Consider the following 17,856-nt stretch of genomic DNA (forward strand, 5'->3'; position numbering starts at 1 on the left):
GGCGGATTGTGTAAACTTACAAGACAGCAGCAAGATGTTATTTGGGTATGTCTATGAAACATGTATGACATTACCTGGATCTGTCAACTTGGTCTACAATATACAAGAGCCATATAAAACATATGCATGATTACATCATGCTGTCAGTTTGGATACAGCATCACAACAAGGAGATCAAGACAAGGCACTTAAAAATATTGCTATTAATCGTTTAATCGTATTCCTGGTTCTTTTCTGAAACCTCTCAAATTCATCATAATTTCTCTTGTATTGTTCACAAGGTATTCCAGCAGCAGTCACACCAATAACAAACACAGAGAGAGGTAAAATAATTTCTCTATACCTACTCAAGATTCCTATGATAGCCACAGCCTCTTATTGTTAGCAGAAGTTCAACTGACACTACTGAAGTCAATACAATTGTGCTCCTTATCTTTACCTTAGGTTTGCACACTATTGAAAGAGGCCACATTCTGGAGTGATTGCCCCAGGACTACACGGGATGGGGAGGGACCCTGTCATCTCACCAATATACAAAAAAGGCATGAGCTGTCCACAGCAGCCTTCTCCTTTTCCCCAGATCTCATGAAGGATAAATATCTATGGAAAACTGGGCCCAAACCCTGCAGAGCTTGGATCATTTGTTATAATCATAGTGCTCCTGCACAATTCACAAATCACACCCCCTCCCACTCACACAAAACAAGCCTTAGGCACGTTTCTGTACTGTACTGTGCTGCTATTAGATCCCCCCAGCATCCTGTCCTATATGCATCTCGCCTGTCAGTAGATGTTTGAAAGTCCTGACAGGAGTTAATGCTGAAACTATCAGCATTAATGCACACAGTAATTTGCAGCGTGACGTTTGCTGCTTTGCAAGGAAAGCATGCTGTGCAGAACAGGTGCCCCCTCCCCCAACCACTCCCACCCTCATCATAAGTCTCTGCAAACAAGGAAATAATGCAACAAAGCTGGTGCCAAATTACTACACATTAGAAGAAACTGCCAGCCCTCTTATCTGGCCTCCAAATCCAAATTATCTGTATTCATTTGAGATATCCAGTGGAGAGAAGCATATAGCCTTTGTTATTCTAGATCTGTGAAATCCTTGTGAAAACTCAAATAATCAGTCCACCTGAACAAGTGCTGTTATCTCTAATAATGTAAAATGGTACGTAAGCAATGTCTCTCTTCACCTGCATTATCACTCATGAAGGTAACTATTCATGCATAGTAGCTGCAGAGTACTTAGAACACTGAACTCATTAATTTAAATGGCGCCTTATAGTAATCTGTGTTATTCACAGTGGTTTATGTACAGCATAAGCAAGTAATCTAAAGCCACACTTGATTCATATTTTCCAAGTAAACAGCATATTCTTGTCATCTTGCTGGCTGATAAGCTGCCTATGCGGACGTGTGGTTTTCTAAAGGTAAATAGTAAAAAATTTATTTCAGAGGGCCTGGCCTTTGTTCGTGTTCCATGACATGCACATTTAACCAGCTTCCTGTTAGAAACATTTTTATGGCATATGTATTCTGGCTTAAACAAAAGCAGTCATGACTACACTAACTCTCCAGGGCACACCTTTCTAGCAGGTTGTAGAGACTCTTCCACTCCAGCACTCCCAGCTCCACACTGGTTTGCTAGTACCTCCACCCAGGTCATCTCTTACTCCAGCCCTATTCTACAGCTAACAGAAAATAAATTAAATCTCAACATAAAGTAGCCAGCAGGGCTTTAAACATTACAGTATAAACACTGGCCCTTCCTAGATATTCCTAGCTGATATTTTCAAAGGTATGTCCCTCACTGGGCAAGATTACTTAGGTAAAGATAGGAATATTCTTGCCTATCATAGTGTCACTCAGTACTGGCATTTGATATAAAGCGCTCACCTCTTATATCAGCCTCCACCTTTCCTTGCCCTTCTAGATCCCAGAGGATCAACTCTTGCTTGTTTTGCCTACAGTTTATCATGGGAGGCCTTGCTGGGCAACCACTGGAGCTCTGTACTCATTACAGTACTTCGCCCTTCCAGTAGGGTTCCTTCCGAAGGCAGGATATGCCAAGGCAGTGAAGCCTGAAGCAGGTGACAGCAAATGCCTGTACACCCCATAACACGTAGTAAAAAGGCATATAATGCATGAGCTTTGTCCTGTTTTTACCTATGACTGCTTATTTTAGTACATAGCTGTGCCTAGAAGAGGAAGTGTACACCTGTTTTCCATGCATGTCCAACTCATGAGCAAATCAGAGGGTTTGGATGACTGACTACTCCGTTGTAACACTGTAAATATCAGCTTCTATTCCATGCCACAGAAACAAGCAACAGGCCATGTTTACACAAATGTTGCATAATCATGTGTTGCCTATCTATGAAGGACTTTAACTCAAGCCCTCAATTAGCAGAAAGATAACCTCCATAACCATATAGGTACTCAATAACCCAAGTCCCCCTTGTAGCTATACAAAATGAGAGGGTTACTCACCTGTGCAGTAACTGAGCTTTTTCAAGATGCGTGTCCTTGTGGGTGCTCCACATAAGTTGTTTTAGCGCTCTGCCCTTATAATCAGAGATTTTTCAGCCGCAGTTCCCCCCCCCCCACAAAGACACATATGTGGTACACAGCTTGTGCTTTTAGTGGCCATTAAGTGTTGCACAGTGCCCACCAGCCCTCAGTTCCTTCTCTACCATGGTAAAGTATTATAAATCTGAAGTAGAGGTGATGACAGATGGATGGTGGAATGCTCACAGGGACACCCATATCGAAGAACCTCAGATACTGCAAGATGAGCAACCTTCTCTTCTCCTTTGAGGAGTGTCTTTGTGGATGCTCCACATAAGGAGACTAAGGAGTAGTATCCTGCATCTGCGGAATCTAGTAAAACTGGAAAAAGCCATTTTAGCTACAAGTGAACCTTCTATCAAACAGGTTTTAAACCGTTATTTTTGTTCCTCTGGCAAATGTTCAATAAAATTTTAATGTCAAATACATTTGTAACACCAACAGACCCAGGTTGCTGGCCTGAGAGATAGAACCTGCAAGCATAGGGTCTAAAGCCCTGTACTCTACCATGGCTAAAGGCCACCTGACTCTCAATGCAGGCTGTAGAGCAGAGACTTCACTCACCCCAGATGAGGTCTCAGTGCCTCTGGGTACTACACATTGTAAGTGTATTGTGTGAGGAGGGTGGAATGTTTGGCAATTCAAAATTGTAGGAATGCTGACAAGTAGGACTTTCTTCCCAATAAGTCTAATCTCCTTCAGTCCTTGTTATAAGGTGTGGTCTGGAATTGGGTTTGTTTGCTTCTGTGGCATACAGTCTCTCCACCAGAGAATTACGAGCAGGATAGATGAATAAAAATTCTGCCCCTTTTGGTGGTACGAAACATTTTCTATCAGCCCTATTAGTGGTGGGTGGTTACCCTTGGTGGTCACTCAATAATGAGTAGGATGTTTTCAAGTCACCCTCCTATTTGTGAATCCACTGATGGATGATCTATCCAATTCTGGAGCCTCAGGTCTTATCACAGAAGGGCCAAGTATTGGTAGCTGTTGGAGAGGAGCGGGGCAGTTTTTGACTCTCTTTTCTTCTTTAGCAGAGTAGTAGGCAGAGGGAGACATCCGTACATTCTTTTAATGTGGAGGAAACTGTTGTACTGCAGTCACCATACATTTTTTTTGACGGATAGAATGTCAGGTACAATGGCATGGGATCCACAACGAATGGGAGTCTCCTGGCTGCTGCAGCCTTCACAGCCATTATAGCACTACTCCTGCTCTCCTCTGCCTGTTCTGCCATTGACGACTTTTAGAATTGTTCTTTCTTTGGATCCTCCCCCTTGACCTTGCCACCATGGGTAACCCCGCTGGGAATACAAGTCTCCCTAAGGCATCACTCTCGGGTTCATTAGAACACACAAGCCCACTCACCACAACAAGATGACGAACCAGAGAGTGGTGGATGGTATTGAGGCAGGAGTTTGCCATATTTTAGTGGCAGGGTCCATAATAAACTCATTTATGGGGAGGGCTACCTTGCTGGATGGGAAGGGCATGCAGGATATTGGTAAGGTTATGTTGGAGCTCTTGGAGCTCAGCTAAGGATATTTCTAGAGAGTCAGTAACCCTTTTAAAAAATTCTTGAAAGAGCTTGAAATCATTCCCTACAGTTGGTGGTGTGGACATTATTGTCTCATGTGGCGATGAGAAGGAGATATCAGTAGGTAGGTTCCTTGTCCTGCTGGATAGTAACAGAGAAGGAACCATGTTAGTCTATATACTATCAAAACAAAAAAGCAGTCAAGTAGCACTTTAAAGACTAACAAAATAATTTATTAGGTGAGCTTCTGTGGGACAGACCCACTTCTTCAGACCATAGCCATACCAAAACAGACTCAATATTTAAGGCACAGAGAACCAAAACAGTAATCAAAGTTGACAAATCAGAAAAAAAATTATCCAGTTGAGCAAATCAGACAGCAGATGGGCGGGGGCGGGGGGGAGGTCAAGAATTAGATTAAGCCAAATATGCCAAAAGAGCCCCTATAATGTCCCAGAAAGTTTGCATCCTGGTTCAAACCACGTGTTAATGTGTCAAATTTGAATATGAGAGAGAGTTCAGCAGCTTCTCTTTGTAAAGCAGACTGGAAATTCTTCTTCACTAAAACGCAGACTCTTAAGCCATTAACAGAATGGCCCATTCCATTAAAATGTAGACTAATTGGTTTGTGGATCAGGAATGTTTTGATATCTGTTTTCTGCCCATTAACTCTTTGTCTGAGAGAGTTTGAAGTCTGTCCAATATACAAAGCATCTGGGCATTGTTGGCACATGATGGTATATATGATGTTAGATGAGGAGCATGAGAATGTGCCCGTGATTTTGTGAGTAACCTGGTTAGGTCCAGTGATGGTATCACCAGAATAAATACGTGGACAAAGCTGGCAGCGGGCTTTGTTGCAAGGAAAAGTCCCAGGACTGGTATTCCTGTGGTACAGATTGTGGCTATTGGTTAGAATCCTCATAAGGTTGGGAGGTTGTCTATACGAGAGAACAGTCATGTCACCTAGGGCCTTCTGGAGTGTGGCATCCTGATTAAGGATAGGTTGTAGGTCTTTAATAATTCATTGCAGTGGTTTGAGTTGGGGACTGTAGGTGATGACCAGTGGTGTTCTGTTGTCCTGCTGGGGCTCCTGTTCTAATTCATCTAGTTCCACATGGGAAGAAGGTGATAGACAGGATTGGTTGGGTGGGCTGTGATGTGGCTGATTTGAGAGCAAGTGGAACTAGTGGTCAGTACTGAGCTCAGAGTTCCCAGTATGGCCACGTTGGTGGCATTGGTACCAGAGGCATTCAACGATATTGGGGCCATTGAGGTGTCAGTACTGGTGGGAGATGCAAGAGCTGCTTGAGGGAAGAATGTCTAGGCATGTATGATGCTGGTAGGAGCTATCAGACTTCATCAAATACGTACAACAGCCCTGACGCAGCTCATGGGGTGACTATCATCAGTGCCTGATATAATCAGGTAATGTTGGTACCAAAGAGAAGCATGCAGGGTACTGAAGTTAACAGTCAGTTCCAGTGGGTCATTAGTGGTGCCAGTACTGTGAAGCTCGGTACCAGAGAATGCAATGCAGTTGGTCCTGGAGTTCTGCAGGCCCACAGTACCAGGGGTCGTGCTGCAATCAGTACCGAGGGTGCTTGAGCAATGGGTGCCAGTGCCAATTTGGCCTGTGGCAGCTTGTCAGCACTTGGTATCGATTTCGTTGATGCCAGAGGTGTCAGACTACTAATATGCTTCTTTGGCCATGCTCCAGAAGTAGGGATAAACTTGTCTCTAGCCTTCTCTCCTCAGGTACCTCAGTGTCTAGAGCACAGTGTGCCATCAGCACCCAGGCTGTCCTTTCTGTCAGAGAACCTTTTTCCTTAGGCTGTTCTCCCTGGGGCAAGATGGGAAGCCTATGTTTTGTCACTTGCTTTGCTTCTGATGGTCCTTGGTCAGAGATGATAGCAATGCTATTTGTCTCAGCAGCGACCTAGACTCAGGGTCTGATGCTGACCTAAAGGACTTCACCATGATTACCAATTTCCATTGAAAATCCCTAGCTTTTGGGTATTTTGCTGAAAGTTTTTTGTAGACAGAACATTTTTGGGGTACGTGTTCCTCACCTAGGCAGCGGATGCATTCTGTGTAACTATGGGAGATGGGACTAGATAGCTGTCATGATAAGCATCATTTAAAACCTGGGAGATAGGCATGGTTGCTGGTTATAGGCACAAAGTGGAGCGGAGAGAAAAAAGAATTTTTTTATAAATGAATTAAAAGTCAATGAAGATGCACAAGGGTAAACTAAAAAGCATTTAAGGTAAGAAAAAACAAGGCTGAATGAAGGTGGACTCAGAGCAGCTGAGGTTCCAACCTAAGCCAAGGGTGGCAGAGTAGGAACTGAGGAAGGGTGGGTGGCATGCAATGGTAAATGGCTGCTACAAGCATGAGCAACATACCACACATGTTCCATTGCCAGGGGTACCACTGCTGAAAAATCTCTGATTATAAGCACAGGATGCTAAGACACATTATCTGGAGCACCCACAGGGACACTGCTTGAAGGAGAACTTTCCCTTATAAACCTACGAAGCCACGCATTTCTATTTTTCATAGTGTAAAACACCCTGTACCATCAGTAAATATTGAGAGGGAAAGGAAATCTACAAGACAGAAGACAGGCACATGAATGTTCAAAACCCACTGTATCCATCATCTTTTGAAAGAGTAATCTATAAATGCAAAGTAAATTACCCAAGCACAAAGCAGGTTAGGGGAACTTATTGAACCATGTTAAAATTGACTTGAATACTAATATTTCCTATACGTAATTATTTATATCAAAAGGTTGGGGATAGTGTATCAGTGTCATATGCTTTATGTTATTTCATGAAAAGTTGCACTGGGTTTAAACTCAAATTATTTTTGTATTCTATTTTATTTTACATCAGTTCTATATAGCTTCTTTTGGGGCTTGATTCTATAAAGTCTTGACCACCCATAAGTCCAAGGAACTCCGTAACAGTGCAGATGCTCACTATTTCTCAAAATCAGTCCTTAAGTTTGTACATTTATCTGAATTTCTCTGTGTGTGGGGGGGCAGTATTATTTGAGTTTATGTTATCTTCACCAAAAATTGATTCAAAAGATGTAAAGAAATCCAACAGTCCTCTATATTTAGTGCATAACATAAGAAATGCTAAACAACATGAACAAGAAATAATTAAAAATGCACAGATATAAAAATTAGGGTTAACTTAGATGGATGAACTAAACCAAACCATAAGTTGGCCATTTATCTTAATCTTTTCAGGCTACGTCTACACGTGAACCCTACATCGAAGTAGCCTATTTCGAAATAGGCTATGTTGATGAATAACGTCTACACATCCTCCAGGGCTGCCAACGTCAATGTTCAACATCGACATTGCGCAGCACCACATCGAAATAGGCCCTGCGAGGGAACGTCTACACGCCAAAGTAGCACACATCGAAATAAGGGTGCCAGGCACAGCTGCAGACAGGGTCACAGGGCAGACTCAACAGCAAGTCGCTCCCTTAAAGGGCCCCTCCCAGACACACTTTCACTAAACAGTGCAAGATACACAGAGCCGACAACTAGTTGCAGACCCTGTGCATGCAGCATGGATCCCCAGCTGCAGCAGCAGCAGCCAGAAGCCCTGGGCTAAGGGCTGCGGCACACGGTGACCATAGAGCCCCACAAGGGCTGGAGAGAGAGCGTCTCTCAACCCCTCAGCTGATGGCCGCCATGGAGGACCCCGCTATTTCGATGTTGTGGGACGCGGATCGTCTACACGTTCCCTACTTCGACGTTGAACGTCGAAGTAGGGCGCTATTCCCATCCCCTCATGGGGTTAGCGACTTAGACGTCTCGCCGCCTAACGTCGATTTCAACTTCGAAATAGCGCCCGACGCGTGTAGCCGTGATGGGCGCTATTTCGAAGTTGGCACCGCTACTTCGAAATAGCGTGCACGTGTAGACACGGCTTCAGTGAAAAAAAATCGTATGAAAGAAAAATGACAAAAATCAGAATGAATAAAGGCTAGGTTTTGTCCTATCTTAGCACAAAAGGATATAGGAAATGCCACACTAAAACAGATCATTTTGGATGGCCAAATCAAATATCTTACACCTTGATATTGCTTCAGAAGAAAATCTCTGTAAAACTCTTCTCCATTGTTGAATACTCTTCCAGAAAAGGTGAAGGAACTCTTTTTGACTCCAAATAGTAATTAATTTATGCTCCCCCAAGCATGAGGATTTTTAACCCAGCTAGTGTAATTGCAAACATTTTTCTCTTCATACAAGCACCTAACCCCTTTTAAGCCTGCTAAACTATTAGGGAATTTTACCAATTAAATGAATAGCTTGAAATATAAACGCATACAGTGATCAACTATTTAGAAGGCTCTATGATAAAGCCATCAGTTCTTTTTAAGGGTAAAACCCTCTGAAATATTGAGAGTAAGATTAAAATAGTTTCTTTCCAGACTCACAACTCTACTATACAACTTACAATAGAAAATGTACCAAGTATGTTCTATAAATTACTCTAAACTGAGTTCTAAAGAAATCAGGGGAAACACAATTGCATTATATAATGATCAATCATACAGCATTTAAAATGGTTCCACGGGACAGGAAAAAAAGCAGCTAATGCTCATTTTACACATTTTTTTTACACACACACACACACACACACACACACACACCCCGTGACAATTTCCCCTGTCAGTCCCTGCACTTCCTGGTGGCTCTCTGTTGTGCTTCAGAGACTCACGGAGACTCCTTAACTGCCCAGGCCTTTCCAGAGGCAGGTGTCTCCGCTTAGTGAGCCATCCTCATCATAGGCAAGTCCAGAATGGGGAGAAAAAAGCCAGTCCCCTTGCAGGCCCTCGCCTACTCCAGTGGAGTAACCCTCTGGGGAAGTGTGGGAGAAGTCCAGACCACCCTCTACCCTGGACTCCAATCCAGGGTCCCTAAAAGGACAAGCAGTAGCTGGCAGGGCCTTCACCCCTGCCCCAATGTAGCAGACTCACCCTGGGCCACTTCACCCACCACTTCCCCACAGTACCTTCTTGCTCTGCTCCCACCTTCTCTCTGGTGCACCTTCCAAAACCTTCCCCCCTGCTACCAGGCAGGGAGCTTTTTACACGGCATCCAGGGCCTCAGCTGTGGATGATTCCTAAGGAGGCCCTAGCTGCCTGCCCTAATTAGGCTCACTCAGGGAACAGAAAAACATTATCCCACCACCCGGCATATCTGCCTTCTAGAAGGCTCCTGCATGCCCACTTTCCCCGGTATCTCCAATATGAGAAGGCTCCTGCAGCCTACAGGCAGCAGTCTGCCACAATATTATACACACACACACACACACACACACAAATCATCAGTACAAATGAGAAAATGAACAATTGTTTGGGGTAGGAGTTTGCATGCAGCACATTTTGTGATGTGTTGGAGTTGACTGGCATTTTTCATTTTGATTTGGTAACTTGCTTTGATCAGTCTGTTTTCACTTGCGGCTACTGGCGTCCTACTTTTTGTACTTAATGAAACACTTGTGTTTATTGTAGAGCTCAGTGCGGATGGTTGTCGCTAGGGGGAGGCATCCAGTCATTGTGCATGTCTCTCTTTGGTTGATGGGGAGGGCCATCTTTGTGACCTTTCTCTATGTGTAGCTTTTGCACAGAGAGGAATGGATTTGTTTGGGGTTTGGCTCCTGGGTGCCGTCAAGCACACGAACCATGATTTGGTCACAGGCATCCATGGAAGCATGACTCCTTATGTCACCCCAGAGAAGATAACCCTGTCAGAAAATTTCCCACTGCCTTGTGGGTAGGTTTGGGAGATCCAAAGACTATGGGAGTAAACCCAGAGAGAAAAGCCGGAATGGAGACCCTAAGTTGGTTATCTGGGAGGATTCACCAAACCCGCTTTATGGCATCTCCTTGCAGTCACCTCAGTTCCAAACGTACTAACTTCTGTCTTTCCGTTAGATTCAACTGAGGCAACTGAGAGAGGGATAGTGCCACTTGGGCAATGCACTTGCTCCAAACACTAGCCCAGGCAATGCAGCATGTAACAGAGTGTCAAATGGAGAGGACAGCCCACCCTTGCTGACAGCATGGAAACAACATGGGAAGTGGCAGTTATGGATTATAAGCACTCCTCAACTGGCAAGGACACCACCGTGGGTCAATTTTGTGGTTGGGAAGAGTCATCGTGCTCTACTGGTCAGCTACCGCCCGCCTCAAGCCAAGCAACCCCTGGTCAATGAGGTGCTGACCTGCCACATCTGCCTTCCTCATTGGGTGCATGGGGACAGACCAAAAATCGAAAAGTAGATGTAAATGACATACCTGCCAAAAAGCAAAATAATAAATCAACTTGTCTCTGGCTCAGTAGCTGGAATGTGTAGACCATGCGCCTGGGACTTGAATCTGCCCATGACCTTATGAATACTGACTCAATATGCAAAACAGCAGTCATAGATCAACAGCTACACAAATGAAACGTCAACATTGCTGCTCTCCAGGAAACCAGGCTGGCAGGTGCTGGGTCAGTGAAAGAAACCAACTACACTTTCTCCTGAACGGGCATGAGTTCATAGGAACACCACCTCTACGGAGTTGCATTTGCTGGTCAGAACAATCTGCTGAAATCTATCAATATGCCCACAGCTGAATCAGAACATATTATATTCCTGAAGCTCTGCACCAAGACAGGATATGTCAACATCATCTGTGCTTATGCACCCACATTGGCATCATTCACCAAAGACAAGGACCACTTTTACTACAATCTTCAGAAAGTTATCAACTCCTTTCCAAGTGGCAAACAACTGTACATCCTTGGTGACTTCAGTGCAAGAGCTGGATGAGACCATCAGCCCTGGCCCATCTGCCTCGGTCATCGCAGCATTGGGAAAATGAACAAATATGGTCAAAGACTTCTCGAATTCAGCTCTCAGAATCAGTTCTGCATCACTAATACTTTCTTTAACTTGAAAGAGTGTCACAAGGTTTCATGGCACCACCCCAGATCTGGTCACTGGCATCAACTTGACCTTGTACTGGTATGCAGGAAACATCTCAATGCCATCCAAATTACATGCACATATCACAGGACAGGTTGTGACCCCGATCACACTTTAATCACCAGCTGAGTGAAAATTGTCTTAAAGAAAGTCTGTATGACAAAGGAATGCAATAAGCCAAAAATCAATACCCTCAATAGCAGAGATGCACTGAAATGCTCTGTCTTCACAGATGATCTTACTTGCAAAATGGAACACAAACCTCACCAACAAACCATTGATCAAACATGGTCCATGCTGAGAGATGCAATATACAAACGTACCAAATCTGCCTTTGGAACATGTAAATTCTCTAACAAAGATTTCAAAGCACAAGAGATAAACTTCAACACACAAGATCAGTTCTTCAGCGAGAATCCAAGCAGTGTGCAAACAAGCATTGGGACGATCTATGTTTTAACTTTCAAAAGACATTTGATTTGGGTGACCTGACAACCATGCATGGTAATACTGAAGAAAGCACTCAGATCAAAATCACCAAAGTTGCCCCACTGAAGTATCCTAAATATCTCTTAGGAGGATAGGCAGATGAACACTAGCCTCCTGGAAGGATTGAACATGACCAGAATTGAAGCCATTATCATTCATCAACAACTTCACCGGTCATGTGGTTCGGATGTCTGATCAGCACCTCCCAGAATAGATTCTGTTTCTGAACTGGAGGAAGAACAGAAGAGCACTGGGGCCTGACGAAGCAATATAAGGACATGTTGAAGGCATACATGAAAAAGTGCAGCATCGGTGTCAACACTTGGAACAACCTGGCCCAAGACTACAAGATCCATGGACTATAAGATGGATAGAAAGCTGGCTTGACGGTCAGGACCAACAGGTAGTGGTCAAGGACTCAAGGGCCGTGTCTACACGTGCCCCAAACTTCGATGGCCATTTCGAAGTTTACTAATGAAGCACTGAAATGCATATTCAGCGCTTCATTAGCATGCGGGTGGCAGCAGCGCTTCGGAATTGATGCGCCTTGCCGCTGCGCGGCGCGTCCAGACGGGGCTCCTTTTCGAAAGGGCCCCGCCTATTTCAAAGTCCCCTTATTCCCATGAGCTTATGGGAATAAGGGGACTTCGAAGTAGGTGGCTTCCTTTCGAAAAGGAGCCCCGTCTGGACGCGCCGCGCGGCGGCAAGGCACGTCAATTTCGAAGCGCTGCTGCCACCCGCATGCTAATGAAGCGCTGAATATGCATTTCAGCGCTTCATTAGTAAACTTCGAAATGGCCATTTGCATGGCCATTTCGAAGTTTGGGGCACGTGTAGACATAGCCAATATCTGAATGGCAGTTGGTTCTGAGGCTGGTGGTGTTCAACATCTTTATTGAAGATGAGGGACCAGATTGCACTGTCAGCAAGTTTGCAGACAACACTGAGCTAGGGGGTAAAGGTAGATAGGACCCAGAGTGACCTGGATGAATTAGATGATTGGGCCAAAAGAAATCTGATGCAGTCCGGCAAGGAAAAGTGTAGAGTCCTGCACTTGGGACAGAAGAACCCCAAACATTGTTATAGGCTGAGGACTGACAGGCTAAGCAGCAGTACAGAGGAAAGAGACCTAGGGGTTATGGTGGATGAAAGGCTGGATATGAGTAAACAGCGTGCCCTTGTAGCCAAGAAGGCTAATGGCATATTAGGGTGCGTTAAGAGGAGCATTGAAAGCAAATCGAGAGAAGTGGCTGTTCCCCTCTATTCAGCGCTGGTGAGGCCACATTTGGAATATTGTGTCCAGTTTTGGGCCCCCCCAGTATAAAAAGGATGTGGATGTGCTGGAGCAGATTCAGCGAACGGCAACAAAAGTGATTAAGGCTAGAGCACATGACCTATGAGGAGAGGCTGAGGAATTTGGACTTATTTAGAAGAGAAGACTGAGAAGAGAAGACTGAGGGGTGATTTAATGGCAGTCTTCAACTTCCTGAAGGGGAGCTCTAAAGAGGATGGAGAGAAACTGTTCTCAGTGGTGACAGAGGGTAGAACAAGGAGCAATAGTCTGAAGTTACAGAAGAAAAGGAGTAGATTGGGTATTAAGAAAAACTACTTCTCCAGGGCCATGTCTACACTAGCCCCAAACTTCGAAATGGCCATTCAAATGGCCATTTTGAAGTTTACTAATGAAGCGCTGAAATGCATATACAGCGCTTCATTAGCATGCGGGCGGCTGCGGCACTTCGAAATTGACGCGGCTGGTCCCGACGGGGCTCCTTTTCGAAAGGACACCGCCTACTTCGAAGCCCCCTTATTCCTTCTGCTCATGCCGCCTGGGAGACAAGCCGAGGCCCGGCCCAGCGCCTTCGGACCCAGCGCTCGGAGATCCCCGCTCTGGCGGGCCCAGCACTGCTGCCAACGGTCACCCGAGGCCAGGGGGCAGGGGCCAGTCAGAGCAGCCCGGGCAGCCCCAGGCCCCTCGCCGCTCCCGGCGTGGGGTGGTGCGGAGCTAGGAGAAGAAGGAAGCTAATAGCTGCTGTGCCCCAGTACTGGTCCTTCGCCGTTACTTCCGCCCAGCCTCGGCAGCCCCACCGCCCCGCCCCGCCCCGCCCCGGGCTGTGCCCGCGAAGAGGAGGGCGCTCAGCCCACCTGGGAGCGCGCTGCGGACGCTGCTTGCCGGGCGGCTGGAGGAGCCAGGGAGGGCGGGGGCGGGCTCCCGCCGGCGGACACCTCAGGCACTCGACTCCTCCTCCGCGCCGCCCCTCGCCGTTTGGAACGGGAGGGCGGGAAGCGCCCACAGAAGCAGGCTCCGCCCCCGCGCGGCCACTGGCTCGCGCTCGCGCTCGCGCTCCCTCCCTGAGGCGCAGGCGCAGCGAGTAACTAGTGCCGCGGACGCAGGTTCCGTTGTGACGTGGTTCCCCCAGGTGAGGCGGCGCCTCACCCCCCACGTAGACAGCCCCAGCTCAGCCGCTCCCCGAAACGCCGCAGGTCAGGCGCGCCCCCGCGTAACTCACCAGCTGAGCCCCCCAGTAGGTGTACCCCGAAACGCCGCCCCAGCTGAGCACCCCGGAGGCGAGGCGCACCCCTGTGCACTGCCGCAGCTGAAACCCGCAGGGGGTGAAGTATACCCTGGTGCAGTGCCCTAGCCGAACCTCCCGTAGCTGAGGCGCACCCCCCCAAGTACATTGCCCCAGCTGAGTACCTCTGTGAGTGATGCCCGCCCCCCCACATGTACTGCCCTAGTTGAGCACCCATAGGTGAGGTGCACACACACTGCCCCTGCTGAACACTCCTGTGACATGTATACACACTCCCTTCACATTTCCATGGGTTAGAGCTCCTGCCTTGACACACATGGTCCATAGCGCCCCTCACACTTCCCCATGGGAGACCCCCTCATCTCCTTCGTAGGTTTCCTAGAGGCGAGAGAGTCAGGTGCAATGTGTCCCTCCACCACAGTGCCCTAGTGTGAAATTCTTATGCACTCCCCAAGGTGAAAACCCCCTATCTCCTCCCACCCCCTTGGTGAGACTTTGTTTGGTGATGTCTCCGCCGCAACCCCCCATGATTGCCACATGAGAACACCTTTCAGACCTGTCCCTCCTGCCCCCATAATTCCCTGTATGAGCTTTTCTGTCCTGCTGCCAGTGGGTGACTTTGGAATATTAACACTCTCAGAAGTGCATTTGGGGATGAGTAGTTCAGCCATTCTTCATTATTGCTATGGAAACGTGTTTTGTCATTGGGAGGGGGTACTTTATAGGATGGTGGCCTGTCTCCATTGAGTGTGATGGTAGTGCCTTAAAATGTCCTTGTTAGTATGAGAACATTGTTCTGTTGAAATGTGTGGTGAAGTGGTCTAAAATGCCCATGCCTTTATGGTAGTGGTTCTTAACCTGGGGTGCATGATGCCCTTTCTAGGGGTGCATGATATGCCATATTTTTTTAGAAAGTAAATCATTGAAAACACAAATTAAGCACAGGCATGTAAGTACAGCTACTTTGTTTCATCAAACCTCTGTATTTATTAACATTATAGGGTTTTAATGATTAATATGCAAACAAAAATTATTTTCAAGTTTTTAAGCTAATTGTAATGAAATTATCTCCCTATAAAATACAGTGTACTGCCATGTTGTGGGGTATTTCTTGACACATGTGCAGATGATGATGTGGCAGCGCAGCAGCTTTGTTTGAATTCAGTTAGCTGCTGACTGTTAGCACCTTGGTTATAGCTTACTTCCAAGGCAAAACTCAGCAACATCTCTGGGTAGTCCTTGAGTATTTTTATATGCCTTCTCTACTATCATTTGTGGGGAGTCATAACATAAAACTATTTTACATAATGCATTAAAAGTGTATAGGCCTCCTCATCTCCATTTTTGATAAGGGGTGCCAGAACATATTTTGAGAACTAAAGGGGTTCAGGCTGCAGTGAAGGTTAAGAACCACTGCTTTATGGGGAGGGAAGTATAAATATAAAAGATAACTGTCTAGTGCTAAGAAATAAAACAAAAAATATAACACCCCCAATCTGTTGTTCAAATGAGCAAATGCTGAAGGTACATCAGAGAAAGTTGAGCTATAATATTTGGGGGGGCTCCAAGACTGTCCTAATTGGTGTTCAGCTCTGGGGTTTGTCATCAGCTGCACTCTGCTCAGTATTTCAATGGATAGAGCTAAAAACGGACAAGAAGTGGTACTTGGATTTTCTCAGTTTCTAGCTCCATGCTTACCAGAAATTATATCAGTGATGGGAGTGACAGCAACCCAACACATTATGTCCTGTTGACTGTGTCAGGATTGTTCTCTGCAGTCTAGTTTTCGTCACTTTATCTTAGTGTTAACTATGTTTAGCAGGAATCTTCAGTGCTGTATATGTAATCAGTGAAACTTACTGTAGATTTGTTACAGTATTGATAACATCAAATTATGTTCATTAACATGTTTCACCTGCTGAAAAGTACAGTGCACTCATCTAAAAGCTTGAGTATTTTGTAGAAGAAAAGAGTTATTTATTGGCATAGGTGTTTGAGCTCATGTAGGATACATATTGCAAAGAATTGTTCGTAGCTTTAACTTGTATAACAATGAAACACCAATTTATTTTATCCTGCAGTTTTCTGCAAAGACTATTTTTTACTTTATTTTTTATTGAAACATGGATAGTTTTGGTATGGTCTTAATGTCCCATTTTACCATCTGTTATGTTAACTTGGATTCTGAGAAAATATATAGCACTGTGTTGGACCTCTAGTTTTAAATATTCAGTACATAGACTTCATTTGTCTAGAAGATGCTAAAATCCTTCATCCACGATTAACTGCTTTCTCTGTTGCATTCCAGCCTATCATAAATCAGCATTAGCTTTAAGACTGTGATGTTGAGTTATATGTATTAACAATCTTAGACTTAAGTCTTCTTTCCCTGCCAAAAGTAATATGTGTGTCATTTTTCAAAAATTAGTACTAGCTACAAATTCACCTATCTTCAGTAAACACTATTTACTAAACTAGTAAACTAAACTATTTACTATTTTCTAGAACCTCAGTCTTCCAAACATATGCACATAACTTTACTCCTGTAGAAGTCAATGGAATTCTTTATATGAGTCAAGTTGATCATGTACATATGCGTTTACAGGATTCTGGCATAGTCAGTTATGCATTATTTAACAAATGTTTTTAAAATCATGTTTATCTGTGGAAAAGCAAAATAAACTTACCTTTTACTCTATGTAAGCTTGTCAAGATGCAGTTGTGGCGGGTAAAAAAACCTTGAAATTATGTAAGAAAAATAGTTGGAGAGCCAAAGAGACACAGAATTCATTTTTTGCACATAAATGGTGATAGATCATAAAGCTATTCTTACGTAGTAAAAGTTTTGTTGTAAAGAATAAAGAGTTGGCGGAGGCGAATTCCATTGTTGCTGGATCAGGATATATTTGGGTCTAAAATTTTGGCATGACAGTCATGAGGAACCCTACATATTTACTATTAGGTCGGAATTAGTGAGTGGGGTCATGAAAGAAGAGCTGCAGAGGGCTGCTACAGTATTGATAACATCAAATTATGTTCATTAATATGAAGGCCAGTGAGACCTGATCTTTGTGGTTGCAAGGTGTGGGAGGGAGAGTGTGTTGTCATTCTCAGTAGGGCAAAACACAGCTCCCCCGTCCAGGGCTCTGAGGAGAACGACAGCAAGGCCCTGGCCGGGTGGGAGGCCACCGGCTGTTCAGTGGCTTCTGCACTAATCGATTAGCTAAACTCCTGATTATCTGAGGCTACAGCTATGCTGACCATGGAGGATCAATTGCATGCATGAAAAGGCTCATTCCGTGGTCAACATCAACTCTGGAATTCCTCGCTAGCCACAAGGATTAAGGAAGGTCAGCAGGAGGAGCACTCCTGTTGACCTTCTGCCGTGAAGACAGGCATGGAAGTGGATGACTGAAAGGTCGATTTTAGGTACGCAACTGGCGTACCTAAAATTGCGTATCAGTCGTCGACCTTCCAGGTGAGTATAGATACAGCCTTAATAATGATGGTAATCTAAGATACCAAAGGACGGCTTATTGTAAATAAAATCTGTCTCTCCTACGCTATTCAGATAAATAAAAGTATGTTGTACTTCGTTTTTGGTTTTGGGAAGCATCATGGAGCTAAGGATTTTTTTTAAAAAATCAGTGTACAGCTTAGGAGCATTGTGAAATAATTCCTAATAGAGTTCACGTATATGAAAATGAAGGCATCT

At 45.0% G+C, this 17,856-nt stretch overlaps 1 protein-coding gene and 1 long non-coding RNA gene across 8 annotated transcripts in view; one reads left to right on the forward strand and one right to left on the reverse strand.

Annotated features, from left to right (window-relative positions):
* LOC142019165 (uncharacterized) overlaps positions 1–13,785 on the reverse strand; it is a 32,503-nt gene extending 18,718 nt beyond the window's left edge. Inside the window, exon 1 of the long non-coding RNA XR_012647002.1 lies at positions 13,753–13,785. This is a non-coding gene — a long non-coding RNA (uncharacterized LOC142019165). The remainder of the gene's footprint in view (positions 1–13,752) is intronic.
* A 209-nt stretch (positions 13,786–13,994) lies between these two features.
* CFAP20DC (CFAP20 domain containing) overlaps positions 13,995–17,856 on the forward strand; it is a 180,046-nt gene continuing 176,184 nt past the window's right edge. For 4 of the 7 annotated variants that reach the window (XM_075005364.1, XM_075005357.1, XM_075005360.1 and 1 more), the window contains exon 1: positions 14,008–14,091. The gene's annotated coding sequence lies outside the window, so the exon portion shown is untranslated. Of the gene's footprint in view, positions 14,092–17,856 lie in introns of all 7 variants that reach the window. The other 3 variants (XM_075005363.1, XM_075005359.1, XM_075005358.1) reach the window with 3 other exon arrangements.

Source organism: Carettochelys insculpta, chromosome 11 (genome assembly GCF_033958435.1).
Source record: "Carettochelys insculpta isolate YL-2023 chromosome 11, ASM3395843v1, whole genome shotgun sequence".
In the NCBI taxonomy this organism is placed as follows: Eukaryota; Metazoa; Chordata; order Testudines; family Carettochelyidae; genus Carettochelys; species Carettochelys insculpta.